Here is a 17,614-nt window from a genome sequence, read left to right as displayed (position 1 = left end):
CCTGAATCCAAATACAAATTCTTACAACTCAGTGGCTCCTCGATTACGCATCGAGTTTGTCCACGCAATCTAATACCATCCTAGCGGCCCCCCGATTACGCATTGGGTTCGTCCGCATCCTACAGCTCCCTGATTACGCATCAGGTTCGTCTGTGATTTATCCAACCTCCCAGCAGCTCCTCGATTACGCATCGAGTTCGTCTGCGTTTGTTCCAACCTCCTAGCAGCTCCCCGATTTCGCAGTGCGTCTGCATCGTTATCAACAATCCTTATGACTCCCCGATTACGCATCGGGTTCGTTCACAACGTTTCACCCTTCTACGGCTCCCTAGTTTCGCACCAGGTTCGTCCGTTAGTGACTCCATCCTAGAGGCTCCCTGATTTCGCATCAGGTTCGTCCTCGTTATCAACTATCCTAGCGGCTCCCTGATCTTGCATCGATTTCGTCCGTGCACCTCACTAACAAATTGATACCATATTCCATACTCTCTCTTGCACTCGCAGGTCACGCACGCTGCACGGCCCTGGCTCGTAACAATGTATTCTCCAAAGTTTGTAGAACAATATCAAGTAAACAAAAAAAATATTTATATTGTGTATATAAATATCAAGAAAAATTAACAAAATGATAGAAATGAACGCGTAATAAGTATTTGTACAGTTCTGTTGCCATTATCAAGTGTACAAGTAATTTAAACATTGTAATAAAAGCGAAAAATAATTGTAAAATTAATATCTATAATTAGTATTTAGTAGGGTTCCTCTTTAATTTTATTATTGCGGCTCTCCTTCTAGGTATTAAATTAACTAAATTAGATGTGATTTTATTAGTAATATTATTCCATACGTTGATTAAAGCATTTTTTAAGTCTGTTTTAGATGAAATTGTATGTTTTCGAATTGTTCGTTCCAGATAATCCCACAAATGCTCATTAGAGTTTGAGGGTGTTTTTTAAACAATATAAATATTTCTTTTGTTTATTTGATATTGTTGTTCTACAGGCTTTGGAGTAAACATGTAACATGTTTGTTCAAAAAATATTGTTTAATAAACATTATTATTCACCATTTTAGTCGTAATTAGTTACTGTACGAATACTTTTTACACCCACTGTACACTTAACTATATGATCATGCAATTATAATTTATTAAATATTAAGGTAAGATTTTTTTAAGTTAAGGGTTGGTTCAACGAGAACTGGCAGGAAATATAAATAGAAAGTTCACGTGATCGACGCCGCGGCGGCAGATGAGTGGCAACTGAACGTCGTTGCTCAGGGACGTTTTGTAGCGGCCCCTAAGAAAGACCCTCGCATGATGCGTTCAGAGCCAGGAAAAATTTTAATCTTCTAAGTAATTGAGCTCACGCCTGAATCAACTGAGCCTCAAGCTTGGTTCAGATACCTTGGGTTTGCCATGAAGATTAATGTTTTCCAAATTTGCACACTATGGTCATGGAACGTTCAAGGACAATTTCTGCCAATTTGAGCCACTGTACTGTATGTGTGCCATTTTACCTCCACTACGTTTTAAATTTTTATTCTTCAGTTCCACCTCAGTGTTACAATTATTTCTTGTATTTTATTTGCGTTTTTTATTTTGTTTATTTACGTATTTTATCAACCATGCCGTCTTCGGATTCTGAACACAACAATTATCATCTTATTTACATTATCATGTAATAATATTAATAATATTTAATTAATAATATTATATTAATATTGAGGACAATATTAAGTCAATATTAGTCGCTCGCGTAGCTAGTGTAAGAACCGGAAATGGGGGGTAGCTGAGACGATTCTGAACAACAATTTCCTTTGCAAAAATGTCGGATGGGGCTTCGTTTTTGAATTATTAACGAAAAACACTGACCAATCACAGCGCGCGCCTACATAGCGGTGCACTGACTGGGCCCTATTGTCAGCGCAGCAAGTAAGTCGAATTTCAAGTATTAACCCTTTGCATTCAAGGAATGTTTCGGTACGTACAAATGTACGTACGTACACCTTTTCCAGTCCAGTTTTTAATAGCGAATGGTTCTTACCGTATTTATTTTAATTTTCTGAATATAATTCTTATTTTAATTTTAAAACACTCTGGCGAGAAGCGTCACTCGGGTGCGAAGGGTTAATTTCCTAAAAATTCCGAGAGCATCTTCCCACATTTTATTCTTTCTGCCTTGGAAACAGCGAATATAAATAATTAGTAAAATCGATTTAGTAATTTACGTACTAATTACGTAGTAATTAATGAATTAGGTAACAGTTGCAGTGGTAGTATTCTTAATTATTTGTATTCGTTCCTCAACGTATCTTCAATGCACATCTTGCTACCTACCCGACGCGTCGGCTCTCTGTGTTCGGGCGGCCCTGAGCGCGCGGTAGGCGTGCGCCGTGATTGGTCAGTGTTTTTCGTTAATAATTCAAAAACGAAGCCCCATCCGACATTTTTGCAAAGGAAATTGTTGATCAGAATCGTCTCAGCTACCCCCCATTTCCGATTCTTACACTAGTTACGGGACACCCTGTATTTTCTGCCAGCTCTCGTTGAATCGGGTACAGGCACGACATTACCTCCCACTCACCCATTTGGTTGTCCAGGCGGAAGAGGAGGTAAACCTCTACGTGATGTGTCCGCAGGTGGCGGATAGGGGAAGCCGTTGGAATGGCATGCGGGGATGGGATCATTCGGTCTGGGAGGGCTTGCGGCCGCAACTCCACATGGCACCCCATGGAGCAACAGCTCCCGCGGACCAAACACCGGTATGAATGAGGGTGTAAATGTGTACGAGAATGGGCTAGGGCGTGGGGCATTAGCCGCGGGTTATATCCTTGACCACGAATTTGGCTAAATGGTCACGCATGAGCCTGCGACCGCGGATAGGCCCAGTTAGGCCCAACGGCCACAGGCGCTGGATGACCAGGCGTTTGAGGTTGAATGGGAATACGGTGGGAGGAGTGCCTCTCACCGAGATGGGTCTGTAAAGGCCGGCGAGGCGGAGAACTCTGTGACGTCTCACTAGAGTTGCCAGTGCCCCGCCAAAGCGCCTGAGGTTAAACACCGTAGGATTTCAGCCGATAACAGTTCTATAAAAGTTCGAATTTCCCCACGTTCAAAAAAAAGGCGTGACATTGCCATATCATGACGCGCAGCGCTATTCTTTCATCAGTGGCTCAGTAAAGGCGATTCCTTACTAAAAATATTTATCTTCCAACTTATTCTACCATTTATTTTCCAAGCTATTAATATTTCGCTACATTCTTTGTCTTATTTTAATTAAAAGAGATTGATATTTTTTGAAAAACTCTATTCTGAACCTGATTATTACATTCACGACACAAAAATAATAAATAAAGTTTTATTTTACCAATTTTATTTCAAAATGACAACTTTAATCTATTAAGAAAGATACAATCAGTTCCCTTAAAGAATCGTTAGTAAAATAAAAGCTTAAAAACTGTTGATATTTTGCTTATAGGCTTATTAGTTAACTTATTTTGTAGTTAGAATATAAAAAAATTCAAATATTGTTTTTAGTTTAAAAACACCTGAACTTCGAGGAGAAATTTGTAAAATAAAATTTTTGTTGTGTATTATAAAGACTGTAGAATTATACTTTCATCCATTTGTCAAATGGAAATAAAGCGTTTCTTTGAAAAGTAATATGTAAAATTTTCTTCAAAGCGGTCAATGTATCACTGTTATATTCCACCATTTATTCTAACATTGGTAACTTTCAATAAGATTCATCGCTAGATAGTCGTCTTGTCTTCACCATAGAGACGACGGTCATTTTAATGCCTTAGAAAAGAATAGCAACATACATAGCAAAGGGCGGAACATAGCACAAGTCAGTGTTCAAATAGGATTGGCTAAGAAGTAGTCGAAAAATCGGCAACGTCACCGCTGAGACTGCCTACTTCTTAGAGCTGAACTTAAAATAATTCTACGATATACGATAGATGTTTTTGTTTTTCCTAGCAGAACTTTTAAGAAGCGAACCTGTGTATTACTGCTTTAACGTTTTATGGCATTACCTGGCAAAATTTCTGATAACCGATTATGCCTAGGATTAATCTGTTATATTGGTCTGTTTAGTGAGTTTGAAGGATTTGTATCATGTAGTTTAGTTCAAGAGTACAGTGAAATTAGGACGATGGAAATGAAAAGTGTTGACAGAATATTTTTATTGCACATGATGAAAGTCAAATTTTTGGCTCCAACTAAGGGACAAGTTTTACGTGTCCTATTTTATAATGTACCTAAAGTGATTTTGAAACTCCGTTCAAGTGCTGTTATCGCGATAAAGGAAGTGGAAATTTTCTGGGATAAAGCACATATGTATACCTGCAAGACAAGCACATCATAGCATCGACAAGTTATTAAAACTATATCAAAATTGATGAATAATGCTAAAATCCCGAAAACGCCAAAGTAAATTAGCAGAAAAGAAAGAAAAGGGAATTTCTCCGTTTATTACATGACCTTTTCGGCATTGCTCATAATAACGACTTAAATATAATTAAAATTGAAGAATATAAACTGTTTTTACTAAACCTGAGAAAAAAGAGTCAGCCAGAACAAATGATTGGAGTCGACAAAAATTTAATGAAGAAACAAAAGCGACAAGCAATTCGGCTTCAGCAAGAAGAGCTTCGAAAAGAAAGATTTGAAACCATGATTGACATATGGCATATTTTTAATACATTTTTTCTATTGACCTATATATTTTATTTTTTGTTATTTATTTTATGTATCTGCATTGTAGACAAAATAGAACCACAGTTCTCATTCTCATCAAGTAGTGAAACGAACAATACTGTACGCAATTATACGGCTATTTTGTACGAACCTGAATCTTTTAATAAACCTGGTTGTGATACAAAAAAAAACGAAGAAGAGGAAAGAAGAAAGTTACTGACAAGCTTGTTGCAACTCTAGATCTGCAATTCGTGTTATAATTGCTACTGCTGAAGCGCTGCACAAAAAGGGTATAGCCGAATAAGGGGGTCAAATGTGCCCCCAAACCGAATGGAACGAGCCACGGGTCATTCGATAGCAAAAAAAAAATAACCCCTGTGTGCAAATTTTTAACTTGAAATCTCGACCGTGGGGGTAGTAATGGGGTGAAAACGAAAATCATGTTTTTGAATTATTTCTCTTGACCTATTGAGTAAAAAAATGTAAAAAAATTCAGAGACATTTCGGGTACCGGGGCACATACTTTGGGAGATTTTCAGATTTTTTGATTGAAGAACCAGGTAGTGAAAAATAAAAAACAGCAAAAAATGCCGAAAAATGCCGATTACGTATTGAAGGAGGCCCGGAACTACTTTTATACTTTTACAGTAAACAGGTATTACTATTACTATTACTCTCAATTTTTTTCAGATTTTTCATTTTGGTGCGCCACAGTGAAAAAAAATAAAAACCGAGTTTTTCCTCGTTTTCTGCGTATTAGAGTAACTTACACGTTGAATTTTTATGCATCCTTCAATATATAAGTGTTTTGTAGACTGTTTAATGTTTCTACACTAAGCAGAATTACATAACAATTGAAACAAATAAAATAAAGCCAACCGTTGAGCGCAATATATCCTAGAAAATCAACGATATTTTCAACGGCGTCGATGGCGCAGCGTTAGAGTGTCCGACTGCTGAACCGCTGGAAGTTTTTTTACCGTAGGTTCGAGTCTCTCCTCTGGACTTAGTATTTTTTTTTCAAATTCTAACTATATAACAATGCTTTATATTTATTTATAAATGTTCTGATAGCATTTTACAAATATTTTAACCTGAAATATGTATAAATATAGTTTTGGAGTGTTATTTGCGTTATTATTTTTTTTGTCAACCACGATTATTGTTTAACATCTCTTACACTGAAATTAATGTGAAATGTTAGTTTTCAAATCTCTTACCTTTGACTATTGTGAATGGATCGGAGCAGAAGATTGTATATTGGCTTACTATTACTTCTTCTCGCCCTTCGATCAAGCAGATCTTTCCTTCTTTTTCTCTTTCTGTGATAAATATGAATGTTTGCTACGGCTTCAGTATCTAACGTAGACATGTAAGGGCCATTCCACGCCAAATCTATTAACCCACTCTCTGCCAATGATACTTTTTTCTAATAAACCCATTTTTAAGTACCAGTTTGATCGTTTCATGCTTATTTTTGAATGAAGTATCATTGCTCGATGGAAACCACGGGGAAAAATGATTAATTGTCCTACCTGCGTTACGAAGGAAATAAAGGTTCGTTGGGTGAGGGCCCAGACCGTTTAGGTCAATGGGTGATTGTCGCGTCCGGGTTTCACAATGTATTTTTTAATTACTCAGTTCAAGCTACTGTATGCGATGGGATTTATACATAATTACTTGGCATGGTCCGTAGAGGTTGGTCCTACAAGTGTTTTCATTATCTTTAAAACCAGCAGTAAGGAAAGGATAATAACCCTTACATGTCTACGTTAGATACTAAAGCCGCAGCAAACATTCATATTTATCAAAGAAAGAGAACGAGAAGGAAAGATCTGCTTGATCGAAGGTCGAGAAGAAGTAATAGTAAGCCAATATACAATCTTCTGCTCCGATCCATTCACAATAGTCAAAGGTAAGAGATTTGAAAACTAACATTTCACATTAATTTCAGTGTAAGAGATGTTAAACAATAATCGTGGTTGACAAAAAAAATAAAAACGCAAAAAACACTCCAAGACTATATTTATACATATTTCAGGTTAAAATATTTGTAAAATGCTATCAGAACATTTATAAATAAATATAAAGCATTGTTATATAGTTAGAATTTGAAAAAAAAAATAATGAAGAAGAAAAAATACTAAGTCCAGAAGAGAGACTCGAACCTACGGTAAAAAAACTTCCAGCGGTTCAGCAGTCGGACACTCTAACGCTGCGCCATCGACGCCGTTGAAAATATCGTTGATTTTCTAGAATATATTGTGCTCAACGGTTGGCTTTATTTTATTTGTTTCAATTGTTATGTAATTCTGCTTAGTGTAGAAACATTAAACAGTCTACAAAACACTTATATATTGAAGGATGCATAACAATTCAACGTGTAAGTTACTCTAATACGCAGAAAACGAGGAAAAACTCGGTTCACTGCGGCGCACCAAAATGAAAAATCTGAAAAAAATTGAGAGTAATAGTAATAGTAATACCTGTTTACTGTAAAAGTATAAAAGTAGTTCCGGGCCTCCTTCAATACGTAATCGGCATTTTTCGGCATTTTTTGCTGTTTTTTATTTTTCACTACCTGGTTCTTCAATCAAAAAATCTGAAAATCTCCCAAAGTATGTGCCCCGGTACCCGAAATGTCTCTGAATTTTTTTACATTTTTTTACTCAATAGGTCAAGAGAAATAATTCAAAAACATGATTTTCGTTTTCACCCCATTACTACCCCCACGGTCGAGATTTCAAGTTAAAAATTTGCACACAGGGGTTATTTTTTTTTTGCTATCGAATGACCCGTGGCTCGTTCCATTCGGTTTGGGGGCACATTTGACCCCCTTATTCGGCTATACCCTTTACAAGATTTATTTCTACATATTTCAATAACATTTTTAAATTTTTGGGGCGAAGAAAGGTAAGAATTAGTGGCACTGCATACTCTCAAACATAGTCGCTTTTAAAAAAAGTCGTCTCACGGTATTCATGATTCCGGCCATTCTGTTTGTTTAAAATGAAAAAACGCGAAAGATTGTTAATTAGTATGAGTGTGGCTATAACAGGTAGCAAAACAAAAGAAAAAGTAGAGAATTAAAAAATGCCAACAGTTTGAAGTTTGGTTATCAATTTTTTCGCTTTTTTTTTAAATGTCAGGGGTCTAAAGAAATATAAAAAAAAATTTTCGATTCATTTTGGTACGGATCATAGTCATATGTACATGTACTGAATGTGCACCTAAAATTTTAAATCAATTGGTTAAGTAGATTTTGAAATATCATGGAGACCGTCCTGGTAAACATAGTTTCGAGAAAAACGCTTTTAAAGTTTCGTATCTCTATAAAAATGACGTTGACCATCACGTCCTTTAAACAGCCTTATAACAGTATAACGTCGTTAATTTTAGGAATTCAGCCATAAGATTTTGCCGATATATTTTTCAAACTATATTCTATACAAAAGTGCAAAAAAATATCGATTTTTGTTAAAGGTTTACACCAAAAAAACCCCTTAAGTCCACCACTGACGGCTACTGTTCAAGTACAAAACATATACAAGGGTCGTCTGAAAAGTTTTGAGCCTCGACACGAAGGTGTTGTCAAAACCATTCTGGTAGTACAATGGTATATGCTTTGACAAGTATCTGTGAAAATTTCAGCAATTTTGGACGCTCAGTTGTTGTTTGGCAGTCATTTGTGTTAGTCGATGCCAGTATTTTTGTAAAAATGGATAAAATACTTGTATTTGAAAAGCAATACGCCTGCGCAAATTAAAACCGAGATCGACGCTGTTTGCGGGGACTCTGTCCCATCATATACCACCATGAAAAGATGGACAGCTGAATTTAAACGTGGTCGTGGGCCTTAGACCATAGTCAGGGCCGTACGAAGAAATGTTTTATCCAGTGTCGCCATTTTTAGAAAGCCATTTTTAGAGGTATCGTAACAGGTAAAGATCTTATTCAAGTCTTTAATATCTTAATTTACCTGCTTATAATATATGCATGTAGAAAATGAAAAAAGGTAGTGCAGTTAAGGACACAAAAAGACATTCAGAAAGGTACCGTCAAGTAAGATGCCATGTACGGCTCTAAGTGCCGCAGCAGTAGTCGGACCCAACCCTCAACAGTTTAGTTTACGACCTCGCTATATTGTGGCCCGGGCTATACCAGCTTCGCTGATGATGATCGTTTGGGGCGGTCAAAAACTGCGACCACCATCGATAACATTGAAAATGTTCACAAAATGGTACTGGACGACCATCAAATCAAGGTTAGAGAGATAGCAGAAGCTGTAGGCATATCAAAAGAACGCGTTTTTCATATATTGGCTAAAGAGTTGGACATGCGTAAGCTACCCACGCGTTGGGTGCCGCGCTTGCTCACTTTTGACCAAAACCGCTATCGAATGAACATTTGCAAGGCTCTATTGGAGCTGTTTAAGCGAAACGAATCAGATTTTTTGAGCCGATGCATAACTGTAGATGAAACTTGGATCCACCACTACACTCCGGAGACAAAAAAACAGTCAAAACAGTGGACTGCAAAGGGTGAACGTGCTCCGAAAAAAGCGAAGACGGTTCCATCGGTCGGGAAGGTGATGGCGACGGTTTTTTGGGATACATGAGGAATTGTGTTCATTGACTATCTTGAAAAAGATAAAACAATAACGGGAGCGTATTACACGTCATTACTTGATAAGCTGAAGGCAGAAATTGTAAAAAAATAGCCGCATTTGAAGAAGAAGAAAGTGCTATTTCATCAAGACAACGCACCAGCTCACATTTCGGCGGTTGCCATAGCCAAAATTCACAAAGTACGTTTCGAATTGGTTGACCATCCGCCGTATTCACCAGATCTGGCTCCCAACGACTTTTTCCTCTTTCCTAAGCTTAAAATATCGCTTGGAGGACAGAGATTTCCATCAAACGAGGAGGTCATCTCATACGTAAACGCCTATTTTGCAGGGCAAAACACCAACTACTAATTGGAAGGGTCAAAAAAGTTACAGAATCGCTGGGAAAAATGTATTGACTTAAAAGGACATTATGTTGAAAAATAAAACTATATTTGACCGGAAAAATACTTGTTTCTATGTTAGGCTCAATACTTTTCAAACGACCCTCGTACAGCAAATCTTGTATACCTGCGAGAAACACGGGACCGAAGTCTCGCAGTTATAAAATGGTTACTCTTCAGTTCTCAAAAAGATACAAGCCGAACTACGGCGTTCGGTTTTGTATCTTGTCGAACGTAGAAAAGTTCGCGAGTAGCTCGCGAGCTGTTCGTCAACGGAAACAGCAGCGTGACCACACTGGAGCTCGTGAACAGCTTGCGAAGTACTCACCAATAGTTGTAACCCAGGCACACTTCGAGCTCACGAGCAGTCCCTTTGATGTACCGCTTCCCGAGCAAATAGTGTTCGCTGTTCGTAAAAGTGTCTACAGGGTAGTTCACGCAATTGTTTCAAGTCATAACTCCGTTATTATTGCATTTACGAAAAAATGCCAAAGAAGAAAGATAAATGGTTCGAAGAGCACTATATTCGTAGGCCTTTAAATTTTTTTTAGATGCAGCAGTACATATGCAATTAACAAATGCATCATTTCTTTAAATAGAAATGCATATTTTTTTTTACACAGATCGATTCTTCTGTTCATTCTACGTAAAAAATGATTAGGATACCATGGCAAAAAAATTATTAGATCTCGAGATATTTAAAAAAAATGTCTTTATTGAAGAAGATGCTCAAACGCTTCTCCATTACATTCTAAACATTTCTAATAACGTTTTTTTATTGTTTGCGTAACTGCGTTTAAATTATCTGCAATTATTGCTGCACATTACAGTATGATTCTTTCTCTCAGATTCTCTACAGAATCTATGGGATTTGAATAAATTCTATCTTTCAAATAACCCCACAGAAAAAAAGTCAAGGGGACTTGAATCAGGTGAACGGGCTGGCCAACGTATTAGTGTATTTGTTGCGATAACGTTATTGCAAAACTTATTTTTTAGAAACCGCACTTTTTCAAATTCTTAGTTTTCGTACTCGAGTTACGATATGTGCATTGCTACTGAATGATGAAATGCTTACTCGTACAAATCAGTTTCTGTTATGATAACAATGTCGAAAGGGTGTTTACCTTTACAACAGTGAAAAAGTGTTTGAGTATCTTCTTCAATAAAGACATTTTTTTAAATATCTCGAGATCTAATAATTTTTTTGCCATGGTACCCTAATCATTTTTTACGTAGAATGAACAGAAGAATCGATCTGTGTAAAAAAAAGTATGCATTTCTATTTAAAGAAATGATGCAATTGTTAATTGCACATGCACTGCTGCATCTAAAAAAAATTGAAAGGCCTACAGATGTAGTGCTCTTCGAACCATTTATCTTTTTCCTTTGGTATTTTTTCGAAAATGCAATAATAACGGAGTTATGACTTGTAACAATTGCGTGGACCACCCTGTATACTGCTGGCCAGCACAGCACTTGAGCTGTTCGCGAACAGCAGTGTGGACCCAGCATAAGAATAACACAATGTGAAACTTATTTATTTTTTATTTGTTATTAATGAAACCTTTAGGTACTAATATATTTGTGAGGTTTTTCTGATTTAAATAAAACCAAACACGATATAACTTGGATCATACTTACGTATTTAATAAGTCATATATACAATAACTCATTTTTTTGGCACTTGCGAACACGATCATATACTCTATTAGAAGTATGTTGTGTTTGGTCTTATTTTAATCGGGAAGCTCTCAAAAATACAATGGTAAAAATTTCATTACAAAAAAAAAAGAAGTTTCATCTTTGCATTGTGTGCTATGTATGAATCTATGTATTCAAGGAAAAATATTTCCTTATTCAACTAATTTTTCGATAAATGCCGATAGCTCTCTTATAATGACTCATCGTTACGTCAAAAACAATTAAATGGCATAACAGAAATTTCTTTTTCCTATAACGAACAATTTTGCGATATAGTACACGTAGGTGTAACGTTTCTTATGATGCGCCTATAGTTACCTAACCTCGGATACTCTAAACGACGCGTCATAATCCTGCAACATCGCGAGCGATGATACACCGTTACCTGGATTTCTCCTAACTTGGGTGACATGTTCACCGCTCCAACAGTCCTGAGGGCTATCAGTGGTTTGTGAGCGTTGACCTTTTGGGGAGGTCAACTAAGTCCTCCCCATTGGTTAGCATCCAGCCACTTATAGAAAAGGAAAAAATTATATTTTTTTCATCCTTATGGAAGCGGAACAAAAGGGTGGATTCGAAACTCTTGCTAATCAAATACCATAGTCTCAACAACCTTAGCAACACTCTCGTTTGTATTCTGCAAACACATACGATCCACTATAAAGGATGGACCAATAACTTTTACCACCTTGAATATCTCCGTTATTTTTAAGGATATGGAGTAATATTTGATATCAAAGTTGTATGGTATGAAGGGACTCGTAATATGCAAGTAATAATTATTTGTAAGTGGAGGGGTTTCATTAGCCGTCATCTTCATTTTTTTAAATAGGACGATATATTTTATTCATAGTCAAATTACGGTTGTTGACGATTTCAACGACCCCCTATACAAGGCCGTTCAATAATGGATATCAGGGTAAAATATAAAAATTCCCGTTATAACTTATAATCATTAATAATCTATAAAAGTGTTGGTGGAAAAGATTAAACAAATACCATTTAAAAAAATGTATTGTGAAAATTTTGTCACATCAAATAAAACTGATACGTAATGGCATTAACATCAAACTGAACATATTTATCTTCAAATTGTAATTTTTAAAATTACTTTTCGATTTTCTACAAAGCTATTTTTTCAAAAGTCACATTTCAATGTGAATATACTTTTTACAAAATTGAATTTACTTTGAGCATATTACAATTATCAAAAAATGTAAAACAAGAACTGAGTTTCTTTAAATATTCTATAATTTTATTGACTTTCAAAAAAAGCATACATAAATAAATATTTCTTGTTTCACTTTTTTTCTAAAATGGTTCAACTTTAAATAGTCGTTAAAAAATGAAATACGTTTCTTAATGGAACTCAAATCGTTTTAGAAGTTCATTGAAAGTTTTGTCGTGGACATTTGTAAATAAAATATTTTCCCTTTTTAAAATATCTACAGTTTTCGCCATCCCTCGTGTTTCTTACCAAGAGGGCGTCCCATCGCTCTTCAGCCTGGGCCTCAAAAACTTTCATTCGATCCTGCTACCGTCACTATTGAAAAAACTGACGGTCCCAGTTTTCTATTATTAAGCGAGGAATTGCTATACTATGCACAGATACAACCATAGATTAAAATTAATTCAATCAATTCTCTGAAACAATCAAAATCAAAGAATTGATTTTACAAAAATCAATGTAAAATTTTGTTTAACTTACACATTAGAAACTTTACAACTTTACAGCTTTAATAACAAATTCGTAATTAAAATAATAGTAATTAGTAGACTGCGAATGTTTATGCACATAAAATATGCGAAGAACACAAAATTTATGCACGTAAGGCATGCATATATGCACGAAAAATATGTTAAATACGCAAATAATACGAATAATGTATAAAAACTAAATTGTGGTAAAACGATGTTAATTATTTTTAAAAATATTCAAATATGTCAAAAACTAGGCCATTCCTTCTTTCTAAAAAGAACAACAAGGTAATTCTTAGTAACGAATAAAATATTTTCACATTCTATTAAACTGTACAAAATATTTAATACATTTTACTGTAATTTAACTACGTAACATAAACTCAAAATTATATTATGATGTACTACTCTATCATTCCAAATATTCATCGTTTAAATTGCATGCGATTACTGACACCTACTGAAAATAAATATACCACATACTAGCAATATATCTAATATGTTCTTGCATATGTCATTTAACTTAAATATACAAAACATATGCAGCATGTAAAATATACAAAAGAAAAAATACATTTTTAAATTCTCCTAAAGACGAAACAAATTTCATTTAAAGTCCTACTTTTCTATTCGTTTTTTATAAAAACATTTGTATATACATCCGCAGTCTAGTAATTAGTAATAAATTATATTGTGTAATTGTATAAATAAGCAATACAATTTCACAAAAAACAAATTTTCTAATACAAACACCAATAAAAGAACTTCATTTCTACAATTTATAAATAACTGAAATGTGAAATCTCAAAAAAAAAAAAAAAAAATTGGAATGTAAGAAAAATGGTTTTCGATTTTCAATGAAAAAAATCGATTACCAGAAAAATCTGCCAATAAAATGTTGATTTAAAAATTGATTTTAAATTCACAGTAGCTGCGTGTATTATTTGAGATTAAGCACCGTGTGAAAATAGTTTCCTTTTATACATAACAAACGAATTATACCGACTAAGGAAATAAAATAAACGAAAAAATTCGATCTATCATACGAAACCAGGCATTTAATCCCTCGGCTAATCACTAAAAAAGCTCTGAATTCAAATCGAGAAGAAAGAATTAATAATTAAGTTTGTAAGTTTGTCGACCTGAAGTTTTCGATCGTTCGTCAACCGAGTAACACGATTTGTTTTGCCATAATAATCGAGCAGTTCTAGTCATGGGGCTATTATCATTCGATATCATTCTTTGTACGCCCCCATGTGTCTGAGTGTACATCCGTTGTACAAACCACTTCCACGCTTTGAAAAAATATTTCTAAAAATATATATTACTCCAGCAGTAGATTAGCCTGTTACAGTCGAGAAGGCTTAGTTTTTTAAATTAAATACACGTTCACCGAATAACTGCCGACCCAGTGAACAGAAAAGAAACCATTTGAATTAAGCATTAAGCACTGTTTTTCTTTCGTCAATCTTTTCATGAATCTTGCAACTTCGAATTAATTACAAACTATTATATTATTTAGAAAATTTTATTCGTAAACGACATGCATTACTAAACGTATAAAGCTATTGTTTCAAATTTTAAAAGATAAAAATAATTTTTTCACATAAACACGTGATAATGTAAATACTACTTTATATCTTAAAATGTTAATGTCCATTAAATTTTTTTTATCGGGTTTTCTCTTATTACAAAAAATACTATATTTTGTTATATTGATAGGTATACATACAGGGTGTTCAGCCACACCTGGGAAAAATTTTAATGGAAAATTCTAGAGGCCAAAATAAGACGAAAATCAAGAATACTAATTTGTTGATGGAAGCTTCGTTAAAAAGTTATTAACGTTTAAAGTTCCGCCAGTACTGAATTTTTTTCTAGAAAGTGGTTAGGATTTCGGTGGTAGGTCTAATCACCAAATATTATTGTACTTGACCCCCGCAATCGAAGATAATTTTTCCAGAACGATTTGAAATCTTTTATTTTCACCGAAAAATTTAGGCACCTACCCCCTACCCTCTTGTCGGTTTTTCTTAAAAATTCGTTTTTGATGTTTAGTCATTTTGTTTGACACTCTACAGAAAAATTGTCTAATACTGTTTTGTAGGTCCTCATGGGCTCTGCTTCAGAAAAAATTTCAATTAGATACCTTTACTATTGTAGAGTTATGGCCGTTTGAAAATTGGACCAGTTTTAGGGGGTTTTTCTCACATTACAGTGTCAAGGATCAACTTTTCGAATATTTATGGAATTCCTACATATTCTCCACTAAAATACGTGTTGTTTGCATTTTGAAAATTTAAAATCCTTCAATCCGTTCAAGAGTTATGACATTTTAAAGATTCGCATGCAGGGAAGCATTTCTGACCTCACATTAGATTTTCGGTAAAGAATTTTTTTCTCGAAAGTGCATAGAATTTCGGGGTATGTCTATTCACCAAAAATGCTTGTAATTGACCCCTGTAACTAAATAAAATTTTTTTAGTATGATTTGAAAGTTTTTAATTTCGTCTAAAAATTTCAATACCTACTCGAATTTTTTTCTCGAAAGTGGGTAGAATTTCAGAGATATGTGAATTCACCAAAAATGATTGTAATTGAGCCCTGCAACCAAAAATAATTTTTTCAGAATGATTTGAAATTTTTTAATTTATTTTTTAAATAACTTTTTAATGAAGCCTCAGTCAAGAAATTGATATTCTTGATTTTCGTCTTATTTTGACCTCTAGAATCTCCCATTAAAATTTTTCCCAGGTTTGGCCGAACACTCTGTATAATAACATTTACTGACTTTTTTATCAACATTTAAAATCTGGAAAATTTTTCTGCTGCACTCTGTATAAATTCCTGATGTATAAAAATTATTTAAAAATTCATGTGTTAAAAAAATACTACAAAACAAGAAACCCAAATTATAATTAGAACAGTTGATCTGATTTATAGACCTTCTGTCTAATGTTACTGATAATATTAATGTTATGATTAAACTTACTTTAGTACTTCATATTTATTTTCTTTATAAAATGTTCTGTTTATTATGCATATGCATGGGCATCTATGTATGTAGATTCTTTCTATTCGTTACTACTTAATGTGTTGAAATAAAGAAAACATTTAATAAACATTACTGTTAATCTACAGAAACTGTTAGATTTAAACATAAATCAATAGTAATAACCTAAAACTCTCTAGAAATTATTTATATTCATAACTTAGAAGACACAAATATGAAATAAGTATAAATATTGAGAATACAGACTACAGAAAATATACTGACTTTTGTGTTGAAAATCTAAGCTGTCGACAGAAAACAAACTGTTACTTAAAGTTTTGAGAACAATAAGTAAATGCTCTATGGTTTATTACAAACAAAATTATAAGAGATGACTTGAGAATTCTAACAGTGAAATCTAAAATAGTTAATTTTGGCAATAAATATACAAAGAAACTTAGCAACCACCTAAATCAACTAGCAGCAAACTTGATAGATGAAAGAACCATTATGAGAAAACTAAAATACAACAAGCCATTGAACTTTAACAGATTTACTTAAATAGACTTAAATCATTATACAAACTTCAGATAGTACAATTATTATAATTGGTGCGGATCACAGAACGTACATCAACATGATATTATTAAACTCTAGTTAATCAATTTACTTATTGCTCGTAGTCAGATTGTAAATTTATATGGAAAATACACAAAAAATTAATATCTTGTATCCAGAGATTAAAGCAGCTAATTAATAATCTTATAATCATATCAACTGAAAAATTTAATAAGTTTATTATTTTCCTAAGAATCTATTTCTCCTTAATATTAGAAAATGTCAATTTGGGTGCATAAAAAACCATGAAGAAACTAACCTGCATAACTCTTATACTTCGTGATACTACATATTCATATATGAAACTATATATACGTATGCATCTTCTACATTATAAAAACTAAACACATGTCAAACAGAATTATATTTACACGTAAGGTGAAAATAAATATTGTGTTTCAATCATATAAGATTATCAATATCAATCATTTATCGTAAATCTATCCTCGCATCGATAAAAGTGTCTACATCTTTTAGAACTATTTCTATACGAACGTCTACAATTGTAAAGAAATAAATAAGGTGATAATATTTTAATATAACGTTTATACTTTGCTAAGAGAAACATTATTCCACATTAATCGCAATTTTTATACGTATATTTAGTCACACGATGCTAATGCTAAAGCAGATACAGAATACAAATGAAAAGTAGAGTTAATAACCTTCTTTTCTTGTCAGATCAAGATTCTGAAAGCAAGCGCAATTTTCGTATATATTACAAATTCGTAACTATCGTCAGTAAACATTTTATTAAATTATTGATGATATATGTATGAACAATTGTGTACACTTAGGTAAAAGTCATTATTAGATGTTTCAAATCAGCGAAATAATACATTCTAGAAATCAGGCTTTACAAAAATTTCAATAAGACCAGCAATTTTACT

The 17,614-nt window shown here is 34.0% G+C and overlaps 1 protein-coding gene across 7 annotated transcripts in view; it reads right to left on the bottom strand.

The window, feature by feature from the left end:
* The window catches only part of LOC122403878 (endophilin-A), a 150,007-nt gene that overhangs the window by 131,905 nt on the left and 488 nt on the right, over positions 1-17,614 (bottom strand). The gene's annotated exons all lie outside the window — the stretch shown is intronic.

Source organism: Colletes gigas, unplaced genomic scaffold (assembly GCF_013123115.1).
Source record: "Colletes gigas isolate AHSC1104 unplaced genomic scaffold, ASM1312311v1 Colletes_gigas_Sc00082, whole genome shotgun sequence".
Taxonomy (NCBI): Eukaryota; Metazoa; Arthropoda; class Insecta; order Hymenoptera; family Colletidae; genus Colletes; species Colletes gigas.
The sequence above is the reverse complement of the archived record's forward strand: the minus strand, read 5'-3'. Positions and strand labels throughout refer to the sequence as shown.